Genomic DNA, 15,431 nt, shown 5'->3' with positions numbered 1-15,431 from the left:
TTATCTCTGCAGCGTTTTTCCTTTCCCCACTGATCTCCAATGTCACATTTGTCATTTTAACAAATATCCATATGTGTAAATCTGTTTGGGTTCTCTAGTCATTTGTCATCTGGCTGCTCATTCGAGTTGTCAAATTTTTGCCATGATGAATGGTTTGTGTTAGCAACAATTTTGCATGTAGCTATTTGGCTCATCTCTGTTTGCTATTTATTTCCTTAAAATAAATTTCTAGATGCGATTTTGCTACATCAGAGAGGAAGCGCATTTTGTTTCTGTTCTTTTTTCCTCATGTCTGGACCCTTCTTCACTTGTGGCCTCCATGCACATGTCTTCACTTCCTTCAGGCTCTGACTGCCCACACCAGGGCAGCGCACCCGCTGCGTGGACAGCCTCCGCACCCCTCGCAGTCTCCCCCAGCCCACCCTGGGCCACCACAGCTCCTCCCGGGCCCTTTCCCCACCCCATGTACCCTGTTCTGCACCATCTGTGGCTTTAAGATAAAATCGTTCAGGAAGGAAAGAAAAGAGGAAAGAAAAGAACAATAGGAGAAGCTTAGGTGCATGTTAAAGGCTTTATTTAATGATGTATTGAGAAATCACTCTCACAAAGGCTTTCCCCAGTCCCACTTCCACCACCCGGGTATGAGAAGGCCGCTTTGACCTGAGGGAAGCTCCGTGAAGGCCAGGGGTCCGTCCTGCTCATTGCTGTATCCACAGCACAGCCCAGGCACATGGTCCATGCTCCGTAAATATCTGTCGAACAAATGACTCTGCTTCTCATTTTTTCACCAGCTAGTTTTCGTCATTGAAAAAAAGAGAATCCAGTTTGTCAATCTATGATGGCACCATCTCTAGTCCAGGTAGCATTCCACTGTAGGGTGGAGCAGCGCCCCAGGTCTGTGAGGTCTCCAGGCGTCTCCCAAACCTTGCCTGCAGTAATGCCCTCCTGTGGTCCGGCACCTGGCTCTGAGAGCTGAATTCCTGCAGTGATTTCCAGCAGAACACGCCAAACAGACTTGTCTTCACAGATCTGCTTCCCAAGGGAGTTGTAAGACCAAATTGTGCCCAGCATGTAACTGGTGACACAACGAGACAACCAGGAACAGATCATCTTTGTACCATTGTGGGTATGAACATGAGCTTCGTCATCTAACAGATTCTGGGTTCAATGCTGGCTGTATTATTTGTCAACTAAGAAATCTTGAGTTTGACCTCCTCCACCCTCAACCACAATTTTCTCATTTGCGTAACCTGGATAGTAATACCTGGTTCCCGGAGTTCTTGGGAGGGGTAAATGAGAGAGAAGGCATATAAAATGCTTAGTACAGATCCTAGCACATAATAATAGCTACACCTACAGCTCGTTAGGCACTAATAATTATTAGCCTGACAGGGAGGGACACTGGCTTCAGAGAGCTTAGAAGTTCTGCTTACATCCAGTTTCTTTATTAACTGAGTGGAAATGGAGAGTCACTTCCAGGACTGGGGAACGAAATAAAAGCCTTATTTTTAATTTGATTAAATAAGCTGCCTCTTGGAGTTGTTGTTGCTGTTACTATGGGTTTTGATTCCTATAAATTTCTTCTGCCTTGCCTGGACTGGTGCACCAGGAGGCCAGTAATGACTTCACAAAGACAAGTGGTGGGATGGGGGGCAGGCACTAGAGACTAACCAGCTCCCCCGAGGCGGGCCGTGCCCGGGAAAGCCCCAGTCATCGGTGGTCCACCTCCCCTCCTGTGTGGTTTTGCCTTAAAGCACAGTTCATCAAAAGCCCCGATCCTGGACCTCTTGACACACTGCCAGATGATAATAAGGTACGGAGAACACAAACGAGCTCAAAGACATCGCTTATTAAAGCTGAGATGTACCTAAGAAGAAATAAACCCAATAAATGCTCTCCTTGAATGGTAACAAAGAAGCTATAAGAAGTTATAGGAGACTTTGTGAGCTGTAATATCCTCAGGAGGAATTTAAAAAACTATTTTTTTTTTTACAATCTTTCATCTTGGACTGAAAGAAATAAAAGTTCTCCTTCAATGTGACCCAATACTGACGAGCAATTCATGAGCAACGCCCTCTTTCCCTCTGTCCTTCAAGTAAACAGAGAGATAAGAAATTTTTTTATTAGTAGAAAAGTGATACGACTTCTAGGAAATCTTGGGTACTTGTTGCTTTGAAGACTTGGCTGATGAAAAACTCTCTTTGTTCATCAAAGACTGATTTAGCGTTTCCTCCACAGCGCTGACAAGGACTGTGACCCCTTCCTGGAGGTGTAAGAATTAGCAATGCTGGGCATCATGTCAGTGGCTAAGCTTCTCAAAAGACCTTTAAGGCTAACAATTAATTCTCGAAGCTCTCCTCACACTGTGTACAGATGTAACAGATGTTCCTGAAGGTTCCGAAGGAAAAGATGGAGGAAGGAATGGCACGCGGTTCTGAAAATGCTCTTCCACGCTCTCTGCCTGCAGGTCCTCTCGAAGCTCCTGCCTCCTGGATCCGCTTCTTTCCTCTCCTCCGACTGCTTCTCACATCCTCTTTCCCACATCGTTCTGGGAGCTTCGCATTCTCCTCCCTCTGTGATGCAGAGCAACTGTGAGCCCTTCTACCAGAACTCTCCGCTTTGACTCAGAGTCCAGGGTCCAAGCAGGAGACAGGAACCACACTTGTGATTTTAACAGAGAGAATTTAATATAAACAATTGCGAACTAGAACAAGGTTATTAACTAGTTAACTGGAATGGCAGAGTACTTTCAGGTGTCCCAGCGGTAGCAATTGCAGGGAGCAGCTACCGCCTCTAGAACGGGGAGAACAAAGAGAAGGATGAGCTTGGAGGAGGGGTCTAAGGAGCTGAGACCCAGACATCTGCCGAAGCTGGTGTCTCTGAGACTTTGGTGTCATGAAGCTGGTTCTGCAAATGCTGGAAAAACTGTCAGCTGCGTTCAGGAACTGCCTCAGCTGTGGTGAGATGGTGTTGCTAGGGTGAAGCCCCTAGGAGCGGGAAACAGGCAGGAAGGAACGAGTTCCCTCCTCCCCCCAGCTCTCCAGTCTCCCTCTTGAGTCTCCTCTTGGTGGAATCTAACACAGAGCAGATGGCCAAGCAGAAATGCAGCATCCAGCCCCGCATCATACAGCAGAGTACAGAAGGGGGATGTGGAGCCGAGAGACACAGCCTGATAGCTGGTGCACGTGCCCAAAGCCATTCGGGTGCTCAGCAAAATCACGGGGCTTCCCTTCAGCTTGGGCCACCTTCCTAGCACGCATTTGTGGTTATCAATAACAGCAACCACAAAATGCCGTCACACCATAATTTGAGAGAAGCAAACTTTTAGAATCCAGGTGTCCGTCTGGTTGCTCATAATCAGCCTCCTTCTCTGCTGCCCGTCCACCTCTCTCACTGTGATTAGAATTAGCTTCCACAACCACTCATTCCATCACATCACTTCCCATTACTTCTAATACTCAAGTCTAAACTCTAGAGGATATTTATAATCCAGTCTTACCTCTCACTTTCTACTTGCTGTCCCCACTCTCCATTCTACCTCAGATCCACATTCCTCACCGTCTACCTGGTAACAGGAGTGCTTTATTCCTTCCAATTCTTCCTCCTCCTTCTCCCCAGCCCCACACATTTTCCTTTATTTTTTTAATTCATTTGTTCTTCAATTAATCTGGATCAAGGACTTGTTTGGAATTGAATAAAAGATAGAAGACTTCTCCCAGAAAGATACATGTGGGCACTACATTGCCATGTAACCCTGTGGGCCCAGAGACACGCTGTGGATCTCTGCACGGACCCTTCAGGGGTCGCTCATTCTCCCATTAGGATCTCCCTTCAGAACTTCGGGGCCTAGAAGTCCCCTCTCTCCACAGAGCTGGCCCAACCACCAGCTCCTTGGATCGTCTTCTTTGATGCTGCCTTCCATCTCACAATTGGTCCCTTTATTTATTTATTTACTTACTTATTTTTAAAGACCATTTCACTTTTTTTTTCCCCTTGAGGAAGATTGGCCCTGAGCTAACATCTATTGCCAATCTTCCTCTTTTTTTTTTCTCCCCAAAGCCCCAGTACATAGTTGTATATCCTAGCTGTAAATCATTCCAGTTCTTCTCTGTGGGGCGCCACCTCAGCATGGCCTGATGAGCGGTGCTAGGTCCGTGCCCAGGATCCGAACTGGCGAACCCTGAGCCACCAAAGTGGAGTGCATGAACTTAACCACTCAGCCATGGGGCCGGCCCCATCCCTTTACTATGCCTGCATGTAATCGTTGGGTTTTATTGACTAACAGCTTCATGTATTGCTGTTGCAACTCCTCAGTGAATGTAAACCCTTTGTGAGTAGGGACCATCCTTTCCTCTCTCTCTCTCCCCCTCCTTCCTTCCTTCCCTCCCTCCCTTTGTCTCTCTCCCTCCCTTTCTCTCTCTGCATCACACAGTATTTGCTTTCACAATAAGAAGCAACAAATAAAACATATTTATCCACATGATCTAAGTTTCTGTACCCTCTTGCAAGTGATAAAACTACATTTATTTAAAAATATCCCACCATTCCTACTTTTTGCTAATCAGACAGGCCCCTCTCCAAGTTCATAGTGAGTTAATAGGTTTTATAGTATTTCAGAAAGGCACACAGTGGCGATTTTTGTCATCCTGTGTGATGTACCTTTTTCTCAATGCCAAAATGATACACAAGAAGCTGGTTTCTGAGTCAAGGGCCCGGCATCCGAGAGCGGCAGCAAAGCCTTGCCACGCTCGGTTTTGCTCCTGCGTCTGTTCGAAGCCTTTCTCCGCGGCGCAAGGGTGGACTGTCTCCCCGGCTCCGTCTCTATCTGAAGCCCCGCTCTGGGGTCTGCCCCAGAGGGCTCCTCCCATACGCCCCTCCCTGACTACGTGCTCCCGGCTGCCTCTGGCCCCCGTCAGCCACCCCAGCGCCAGCCCAGCCCCTGCCCTTCTGCCCGCCATGGGGTGCCGCTTGGGCAGGCCTGTTGTGCCCGGGGGGAGGGAAGACAGCAGCTTTGAAGAGAGCGCCTTAGCAGGCAAGAGACCACCTGGAAGACTCCAAGGGCGGGGACCAGACGGCGTAGTACAGAGGCAGCGACAGGGACGGCGTTGCATCTAATCCTCCCTCCGTTTGGCGCCGGTGGTCTTTCCCTGGGACAGAAACGTGGCTGCACTGGATTGCGGAGGAAGGGCAGTGTGAGGGCGGGGAGGGCAGGAGAAGGGAGTGTGGGAGGTAGGCCTCCTCTGCCCCGCCAGAAGCCAGAGCCGCAGCTCTGTGTGAGCCTTCTGCTGAGTGTTCTTCACAATGATTTCAAGTATGATTCCCATGTAGTGACAAGGTTTTCTGAGACTCAGAGAGCTTATAACAGTAGCTTCCCCAAGATCATACAGCCAGTAAGTGGTAAAGCGAGGCTTCAAATGCTGACAGTGTGTCTCCGGTGATGAAGATGGGAGTTACATGGAAGCCATGCTGCAGCTTTCCCCTCCCCCAATCTCTCATCCGTGAAGGACGAATGACGTCAGTAAAAAGAGAACAGCACTCCGTCCTGCAGATTGAAGCCACCCTCAGAAGCTTTCTTAACAGTGTCCCAGAAAGCCCTTACCAATTAAACGGAGTTGGCACGTGAGATGACATTTATTTGCCATCCTTGCCACCAGCCATCCTGTTTTGCACGTGGAGGAATGGCGTCAAATGGAGTTTGAGGAGCCAGGAAGCAGAAGCCAGTGTTGTCCAGCATGCCTTTTCTCCCATAGTTGTTAGGCCTGTGCTCTTTTGGGAGGGATATGAGGCTTGTTCTGGTGCTCCAGATCAAAGCAGAGGAACTGGCGGAGAGGGAGGTGGGACGGGTGACCGGGGAACCACGAAGGAGAGCGTTCCCTGGCTCCCAGAGGGAGCTGCCGCCGCCCAGCTCTTGGGCTCCGGACAGCCCGGGTTCCCTTCAGGGAAAGCTGATGCCAGTCAGGCCGGGTGAGCCGGCTCCCCGGGCCACCTAAAGGCAGACTGGGAGGAGGGAGAACAGATTCCGGCAAGGACCAACGACTGGCCCCTCGACTAAAACGCGCCAGCCCCCGGTGGGCTCCCAGAAAGGTCCTGCGGAGGTCCCGGGGAGCGCTCCAGGGGTCCCTGCAGTTTGCGTCCTTCGGGGCTGGGGACTGCGGCTGTGGAGCAGGGGTGCCCCAGGCCACCGCGCGCGCACCGCGTGTCCCCGCCGTCTCCTCCCCTCGCCGCTGCTGCGTCCGAGCGCAAGTGCCGGTGCAGCCCGCGTGTGATGCGCGGCCCGGCGGTAGCTGGCAGGGGAGCCGCAGGGCAAGGCGAACACAGCGCTAGTGTGTCGGCTCCGCTAAGAGAAACAGGGCGGCTGCGCCGGGCTCGGCTGCGCACCGAGCGAGCGGGAGGAGCCGCGGCCCGTAACCCGAGGTTTCCGCACAGCGAGTGGAGGCAGAGAGAGCAACAGACCCGCGTATTCATGAGCTCCTGTCACAGAGAGGTCGTTGCAAGGCCTTTACCCAACCACCGTTTCGTTTCAGGAAATGCTGTCTGACTCCAAAGTTAGCACAGCGAAGCTGTCGCCGACACCTGGACGTGTAAATCAGGGCCACTCGGAGAAGGCGAGGAGCGTGCCCGCCAGCGCCTGGGTTCCCCGTCTGACTGCTTACTGTGGTGGAGACGGGCTGTCTTGAGGTTCGAGGTGCAGAAGGAGAGGAGAAACGCCAGAAATGGGGGCTGTGTGGCTTCCCCAAGCCAACTGGGTGCAGAGACTGGGCCTCAGGAGTCAATAAGCTGGGGACCCGGATGTTCCAGTGTCCCGGAGGAGCAGGAGTGGAGACACACATTTGAAGGAGTCCGATGGACTCTGTCACCTGCCCTTGTGATTAGACCTGAGTTGTTTATAGTCCCCCGTTTGCTCTGCAAGCCCTGGGTAAGGTGATTCAGGCCGGCGGGATGCAAATATGCGTGGCAGGATGTGTGTGTCTGCGTTGGGAGGATTGTTCAATGACTCCATTCATTCGGTGATTCTCTTGGAAGCCAGATATTGTAAATAAATAACTCAAGTTCCCCCCATATTCCAGTAGTCAAGGGGGGATTGCTTGCTTACTTATTTTGTGTATCTGGCGCCCACCTAGAGAGAAAGGTGGAGAGCGAACATGGAGGCCTGGGAGAGGATGAGACGTGAGGAATTGGTGTGCCATCCTGCCCCACCATGGCCGCCGGGGAGGCAGTGTGCAATATGCCCCCCTCGGGGAGCTCCTTGGTCTGACAGGACAGTGTCGCTGTGTGACTTAGAATAACCTTGATGAGATTCTGCTGATACCCTCTACTTCGAATGAAAGTGATTGGTTAGTTTACAGGTCCTTATGGAAGGGCGGCCATATGGGGAAGTCGTCCTTGTGTCTCCTGTTGCCCTCAGTGTCTTCCTAGCTGTATAAGCCGGATTCCGAACTTTTCCAGGCCTTAGTTGGCTGATCAATATATACATATGTATATACACACACACGTATATACATTCATATCACACACACAAACCAGTTGCAACTATTATTAAGTGAAATCACTGATGGATTAAAGATCAAGAAATTTATCCATGCTTGTGTAATGCAAGCACATTATTGATGTTTGTTGGGAATTGTGACTATAGCTGATTAAGATGAATGATAGAAGTCCAAGTCTCTAATGATCAGCATTTCTAAATGTCCTTTTTTTATTTTGGGAAATTAGCCCGTGGCCAGTAGACTTATAGAGTGTGAGTAAAACATGAGCCTTGTAAATCCTACCCTTGAACTTGCAGGGCAAAGGCATTTGCTCTCATGCTTGGGAGGAGTAAACCCGGTGCTTATAGGCATGGACTTTGGAGTCAGATAAACCTGAGTTTAAATTCTGTTTCTACTGCTAATAGCTGTGTGACCTGGGGCAAGTAACTTAACCTGTCTGAACCTAAATTTCCTTACCTATGAAATGGGGATAATAACACTCAGCTTGTGGGTGTTTGTGACTGGATAGTGTCCTCTGGATGGTACTATGGTTCACTGTGGGTCTTCGCCACCACAGGGATCAAGTTGGCCCCTTGAGGATGATGGAATAGAAACATGCCAAAAACTCAGGTTCCTGATGACATTGTTGAGCCATTGAGTTACTGAATTAACAACCTTGAAACCACTCACCTTCCAGACTTCTCGATATAAGACATAGTATGACCCCTTATTGGTTCAAGCCAATGGAATTGGTGTTACTTGCAGCAAAAAGCTTCCTAATTAATACAACCAAAAGCAGAATGACTTCATCTTAAGTAAAATTTATGACCTTTCTACAATCAAACACACAAACTATGTAGAAAGTTTTGCTAAATATGGTAAAATTTGGACCAAATCCAAGGAGGATGCTTAGGTAACATTTAGGAGTTGACAGCTGACGGGAGTCTCAAAGGATGCCCTTCTGAGGAGGGGGCTCACGAAGGCAGCCATCCTCACTCTGTGTCAGGAAGCCCTCAGAAGGTCTGAATCAGGAGAGTGCCACAGCTGGAAGTTTTCAGGGTGTTTTGCTCCTGCATCATGTGAGCGGTGAGAATGGGCTGGAGGGAGTGAAGATTCCTGTTAAGGATGTTCCCCAAAAGGCGGTGGCAGTAGTCCAGTGAGAAGTGAAGCGGGTTTGAATTGTTCTATGTCAGTGGGAAGGAGATTTGAGGGTTTGGTGCATTGAGCAAGAATGTAATCGGAATTTTAGAATGAATACCAGGAAGTAATGTATCACAGAAGCCAAGGGAGGAGAGAAGAGAATGTCAAGAAGGAAGTGATCACCACCACCAATGATAATGTCGGGGACCGAATAGTGGGGCTTGCCATGGGCCAGGCACTGGTGGCCCTTTTACATATATTATTCTATTTAATCCTCACAAGAAAACCGTGACATAGGTCCTCATATTGTCCCCGTTTTCTGATGAAGGAACCTACATGTCAGAGAGTTCAAAGCTCTCTGCTCATCAGAGTGGACCCAGGATGTAGGGTCTGATTGCTCCTGAAGCCGATATGCAGTGACGCAGAATGGCAAGCAGGAAAGAAAGCCATTGGACTTGGCAATTAGGAAGTCATGGGTGAGAGAAGTTTCAGGCAAAGGATGTGTTGAAGTATGAAAGGAAAGTGAGAGAGGGCAGTTGGTAAAGGGATCCATCTTTGAAGAAGTCTAGGCCTGGAGATAAAGTGTTTAAGCCTAGAGAGAAGAGAGGGTCATAAAAAGATATTTTTCCCATTGGGTGTCATGAGAATTGCTACTGTATTTATTAGTCATAACTATAGTGGTTTGGGAATTGCATGTAGAAAGAGTTCGCCCTGATGCCACTTAGAAATCAAGATCTTTTTAACCCCCAAAGCAATTTTTCTCTCACTTCATATCGAATCAAAGATAAAATATCCAGCAATTCTAAGAGTGGTTAGGCTGGGAAGTCAAGACAGCTGCTGGTCAGTAGAACTTGGAATGACAGCACCCCCCGCCCCCAAAGATGTTGAATGACCATCCTGCGTTTAACCGAACAATTATCTAATCAAATTGATAATCTCTGCTCAACACTAGCCCAGTGATGATTTACACGTCCGAGATTGCTGTTCTGGGCTAGATTGTTTTGGGCAACACCTTCTAGTTGAATCTGACTCTGGGCTTATTAGGAGAGGATTCTGGCTGGGTTGCTGGCTTTGTGAGCCAATCACAAATGCCAAAATTGCTGGCAAATTGCTTTAGGTGTGAATGCCAGCTCTCTTCTGGGGCTTCTGAGAGGTTGGAATCCTTTTGGTACTCCCAGGTCTGCTGCTGACCCTCAGGAGACTGTCCAGTCGGGAATGGGAAAAGGGGAGGGCTGGTCGCTTGACCTTCCTAGGATGAGATTAAGGAGAGAGGCTGGAGACTGAATTATTACAACTGCTGGTTTGGAGACGGTTAATTGAATCTGATGGTCATGAAAATGATTCTATGTCCTGTGTGCTACCAGGACAGGAACCTCTGTGCTTCTGTAACCCTCCTTCTCCCTAGTCTGGAAACACTCCACGAAGAAGTAGAGGGCAAGTTGAGGGCATACTTTCCAATTAAACAGGAGGTTTCAACATGATGATGTAAATAACTAAATAATTATACTCCCCCAAGGCATTGTTAAACTTGTCCTTTAAGGAGAAGGCAGAACTTTTAGTTTCTTTGTCGATGAAACAAATTTTGTTTTAGCAGACAAGCTTCTTGAGTCCAGAGACCAGGTTTTGGGGATCTTTTATAACTATAGTAATCATTATTGCTGTTTATGAAATATTTCCAGTTCTCTCCCCTGCTGGGCACATGTAGGATTCTACTTCCTGCTCCCTGTGGGTGAGTGGGGCCCTGAGACTAGTCTGGCCAATGAGTGATAATCGAAAATGACACGTGTCACTTCTGTGCTGGAGGATTTCGTCTCCTGTTTGAGATCCTCCAGAGCTTTCTTTTCTTTCTGGCATGGCAACCAGTAATATTCAAGCTGGTGGCTGCTTTATCCACTGGGATACCTGGATTTTTATGAGAACAGACCCCCACCGCAAACCGACTCCCCAAGCCTCTAGCTAACTCCCAATAAGCATGTGGTAGGAGTGAGAAATAAACTTTCGTATCGTTAAGCCACCAAAATTTTGGAATTTTTTGTTGCTACAGCATAATCCTACCTAGTAAAATGTAAGACCCAACCTATATTTCAAGCGTATATTACATCTGTGTTATGTGGTACGCTCTTATGGCCCTAGACTATTAGCACTTGAAGGCAGACGTGGCAGGTGGGAGAAGGTGCAAACACCTGGAATGGATAAGAGAAATGTTGGGAACAGAGGCCACCAATGCCTTCAGCTTGTCCCATCTTCCCATTGCTGTCCAGCAAGTCCAGTAGCAAAGGTGGTGATGAAAGGTATGGGGGTTCTGGAAGGCAGGGAAAGACAGGATGTGTGGGGGGCACCAAGTGGAGAGGGGGATTAAGAAAAAAGTTGCACTTTTTTTTTTTCCTTTCCATCGTAAACTTAGCATGTCTTTCCCTCTCCTTGTGGCTCTTTTTAAAATTATGAGGCACCGAGCATTTTAAATGGGCTCTCTGTTATGTCATAAATATTCAGACTGGGGATGGTAATTGTTCGCTGTGATTAATTCTGCTTACTCGGGAAAGTTGTGCAAGGTTTTCACTGGAGGGTATGTCTTTTATGTTTTAATGTTACTTGTGTATAATGCAATTTGTCCTCAACTCCAGTTGAGACAGTGGAGTTAGGTTAAGGGCTTTTGGGGTCCTTTTTCTTATGACAATGTTTGGAAATACTTAAATTGGATGGTTTGTAATACGCCTCCCTGGGCTTAGATGAAGGTAATTGATGGGGCTCAGGGCCAAAAGTTCCTACTGGCCGTTCCAGTTGTGTTGGTCTGGGGTTAATGGACAAAAGCGCCATGTTGAAAGTTACAGCATTTTCCTTCGCTTCCATTTTAATGATTCCTGCCTGCCAGTGTTTTCTCTTTGAAGAGCAATTTAATAAACAGTCACTGGCGTTTCATGTTGAGGGCAAGATTTGTAATGGCATTCATCTCCCCGGGAGTTCTTCCTCGGCATGTGATTGGGTCAAGCCCTTTGCAATGAATATGGGTTAAGTGCTGGTGGCTCTGAATGTACCATGGGTCGCCCCTGCTCAGGATGAAAATGGGCTGAGCATGGGGGTTAGGGGACGATTTTCAGGAGGATTCTGGACTCTCCTTAAATTTCTTCTACTTTAAAAACGTTTTCCAAGGAAGTCAAATCTGAGCCTGCAGTTACACTGAAGACACTTAAAAGGAGCTCTAAAGGGGGCAGTGGGCACACAAAGTTCTGGAATGTGAACTTTAGCCAGCTCTGTATTTCCAGGTAAGAAGGAAGTTGAACAGCCAAGGGTTTCCATTGTTGAAGATGACAATGGAAGCTCTTAGGCTTGACAAGGAAGATTATCATCAAATGGTGCTTGTTAAGCACCCACGTGGGAAGACAGTGTTCTGGGTGCTACATAAAGCAAGCCCAGGCAAGGAGTTGGGTTGCATGCATCTATTTTTGATTAAAATCACATGTAAAGTTATACAGCTAATTAGGGTGGGCCTCAGGCTTCAGTGAAGGTGCTATGCAGGTCTGGGTAGGGCTGGGCCTGGGCATCCACACTGAGAAATGAGGAGCTTGACGGTTTTCCGGCTTCTTCTGTTCTGTAATTCACAACAGCAGTGCTCTAGAAACAGCTCGCTGGAGAGGGCCGAGCCCCTGAGGGAAACTGTGACATGACGTGAGACTGGGTGGAAAGGACAGCTGTCATTTGTCTACATGAGTGGTGCCATAGGGACCCACACAGCTTGTCTCAAAGACCATTGCAATGACAATTTCTGTAGGATCAGAGTTTGGCAAGATCCCAAATGTGGCAAGCTGGTTTAATTATTCTTTTTTCTCTTGATGTGCCAGGGTTGAAGAGAAAGTGGTAACTAAACATCACTATTTTGGGCTCCTTTGAGAGCAGAGGGTGTGACTTTTAGCAGCGGGGAGGGCTGGCTGTGGCCAATATGCAGAGACTTCCGGGAAGAGGTGGGGATGGGCGCACTGTGGTGGTAATTCACCCACATGGTTGACAGTGGCCATTCCTGTGGCTAGGTCTCTATATGTTATAAGTATGCTATAAGTCTCTATATCATGTTTATCTTAAAAAATTCCCACAACAACCAGAAGATATTCTAAGCTTTAGCCAGTGATATGCTTATTCTGTAATAATATAAAACTTATAACAGAGTGATTGCAAAATAATTAGTGTGGCCCCTTGCAGGTGGTGTAAATGAGATTTGACTTGTGGATATAAAAGCAGAGGTGGCCGGTGCATGTTGGGGAAGCTGCCAATGATCTCCTGAAATAGCTTCAGAGTCAGCCTTGAGGTTGTGCAGACAACCCATCTCTTACCCAGGCTGCGCATCACCTAGAGGCTGGCACTTTCTCTGGCTTAGCCAGAGAAATACATATTAGATGTAGAATAAGGAATTAGGATCAGGTCAACCTAACCTTCCCCATTCTCTAACCTCCATCCACTCATTCATTTTTAAACCTAATAGGACACATTGAGATTATCCTCCAAGACTCCAATTAAGTAGAAGAAGAGGAATGGTTTTCCCTCTCTATTTTTCTGGGGAAGAATTAATTCTAATTCTAGTGGATTCTTCTATAGCAATATTGTGTGATAAGTTCATGAGCCACCTGTGATATATGGAAGACATGATTGTTGAATAACAAAGTTTTTATTAGAGTCATAAAGGGCTGAGTTTTCATGGCAAACATGATGTCGTTGGGCCCAGTATAGTGTAGTGGCTGAGAGATGGTTCCAGAACTATTCACCCGGGTTCCGATCCTAGCTCTGCCATTTACTAGCTGTGTGACCTTAAGAAAATTGCCCGACTTCTTTATGCCTCCATTTCGGCATCTGTGAAATGGGCATGACATTAGAACGTACCATCGTTTGTGATGAGGGCTAAGTTATTGAAAAGATTAATGAGTATAATATGCACTAAACACTGGCACAGTATCTGCACTTGCAAATTAGTGCTGCTATTGTTCCTTCTTAATCCAGAACCTCAAGTAGATAGACTTCCTTTCCTCCCTCTCAGCCCTATTGGCTAAAGTCAACTACAACATAGAGTAATCTGCATTCTGCCTGAAGGAGTTGCATTTACCAGGTTTACTAACAAAATGATCAGTAAAAAGCCTGATGCCATTCATGAAAACAAACAAGCAAGCAAATAAACACATGTTTGTGGAGAAGCCCCGTGCGTGTCCTCTTCCTCCAGGACAGACTTCCTATTCTACATCAGGTTAATAAAGTTAACGGGGAAAAAAGGTGGATCTCCATATTCGTCTAGTGAATTGGAAAAGGCATGAGTTATTCAGGTTTATTGAACAAACTACTAGCTTTTAAATACAGTTATGCATCTGAAACCGCAGAAAAACTGCATGAAAATACCAGCATCTGAGCATCAACCCTGCATGTGTCTGCAATGCAGCCTGGCATCTGTAACATGTTCTCCAGATGATTCTGAGGCACACCCAGCTGAGAACCACTGATCTGAGCCATCCTAAGCCTAACAAATGAGGACAGAGCCCACACTGGGTTAGTTAGCAGACACGAAAAAATACCATGAAAGGAAGGACTCGCTTTCACATTGAAATAAATTCTTCCTGTTAGTATATCTCATTACAAAATTAATGATTTTCCTCTATCTTTGGAGAGGGATATTTGACAAAAGGAATTTTAAAGAAATTGGGTATTGATGGAAATCAAAGTCTTGGTTAGGCATTATATACATGACTCCTTATCAATCTGGATTCACATGTTAATTTCATTAGAAGTCAAAGCGTCCCAGCGCAGTACAACACACTCAATAAATATTCATTGAAGAGGAGCACCGGAAACAATGCAGGTAAGCTTGCAGTTGCACTGAGCTTGAACTTTCAGAAACACTTTTCCACCGGGTGCCCGGGCCCCCCACCTTGCACTGCTCCAGGGGGCTGTTTGCTTAGTGTAGAGTGGGGACTGCCCTGATCAAGAAGGACTTGCTGGCCCTGCAGGAAGGGGCCACGTGCTCCTGGTCCCCACTCAGCACATCCCTGCCCTCACCCCGCTGGAGTTAAAAGTCCAGCAGGGTTGCTCACCATCTCTCACTCACCTGCTCCTCTCCCACCCTCCTTCCCATCCTCCGGCCTCATAAACCAGTAGGAAACAAATCTGCACCACACACTGTCTCATTTCACAGCTCCAAGTTCATCGACATACAGTTATTAGGAAAGTTCAGTCAATCAAAAGATAACTCCTTGACCCTGGAGATGAATAGGATAGGTTTATGTCATTAAACCTGACAACTAAGAGACTCTTCATGAGGGGCACTTCTTTAGGAGGTGACGCCTCTGTCGGTGTGAGAGTCCTGGCTCCTTGTAGGGTTCTTCCGGCGCCTTCTGGGCAGGTCGTCCCAGTTAGTTGGAGGCCGCCACCCTCATTAGGTCATGTTTACTGAAGGTGCTTGTTTTCTGTCTCTCCATTCAGTCGGTTACAGGACACCGACAGGACAAAGCATGTTGTAACTGACCACCAATGGAGCTGGCTCTGTTCGGGGATTATGGTTGCCTTGGCAACCAGCTTTGCTGAACTCACCACAGCAAACATGGAATGAATGGCTGGGTCAACACCCCAGATAAAAAGAGGGTTATGCAACTGTTTGCTGAACACTTGGCAGGATTTTTTTCTGGACATTTCCCAGAATATTCCCATATTCATAAATTCCAAATGAAGAATTCTAATTTAGACCCATAACAAGTATTTCCATTGTTTGCAGCAAAGAGCTGCTGCTTTTGGAAATATAAATTAAGCCTGCACAAGACTTGAACTGGGTGTTGCATCAGTTTCGGTAACGGCTAG

The sequence above is a fragment of the Equus przewalskii genome, chromosome 30 (genome assembly GCF_037783145.1).
Source record: "Equus przewalskii isolate Varuska chromosome 30, EquPr2, whole genome shotgun sequence".
Lineage (NCBI taxonomy): Eukaryota > Metazoa > Chordata > Mammalia > Perissodactyla > Equidae > Equus > Equus przewalskii.
This window is presented reverse-complemented; position numbering follows the sequence as displayed.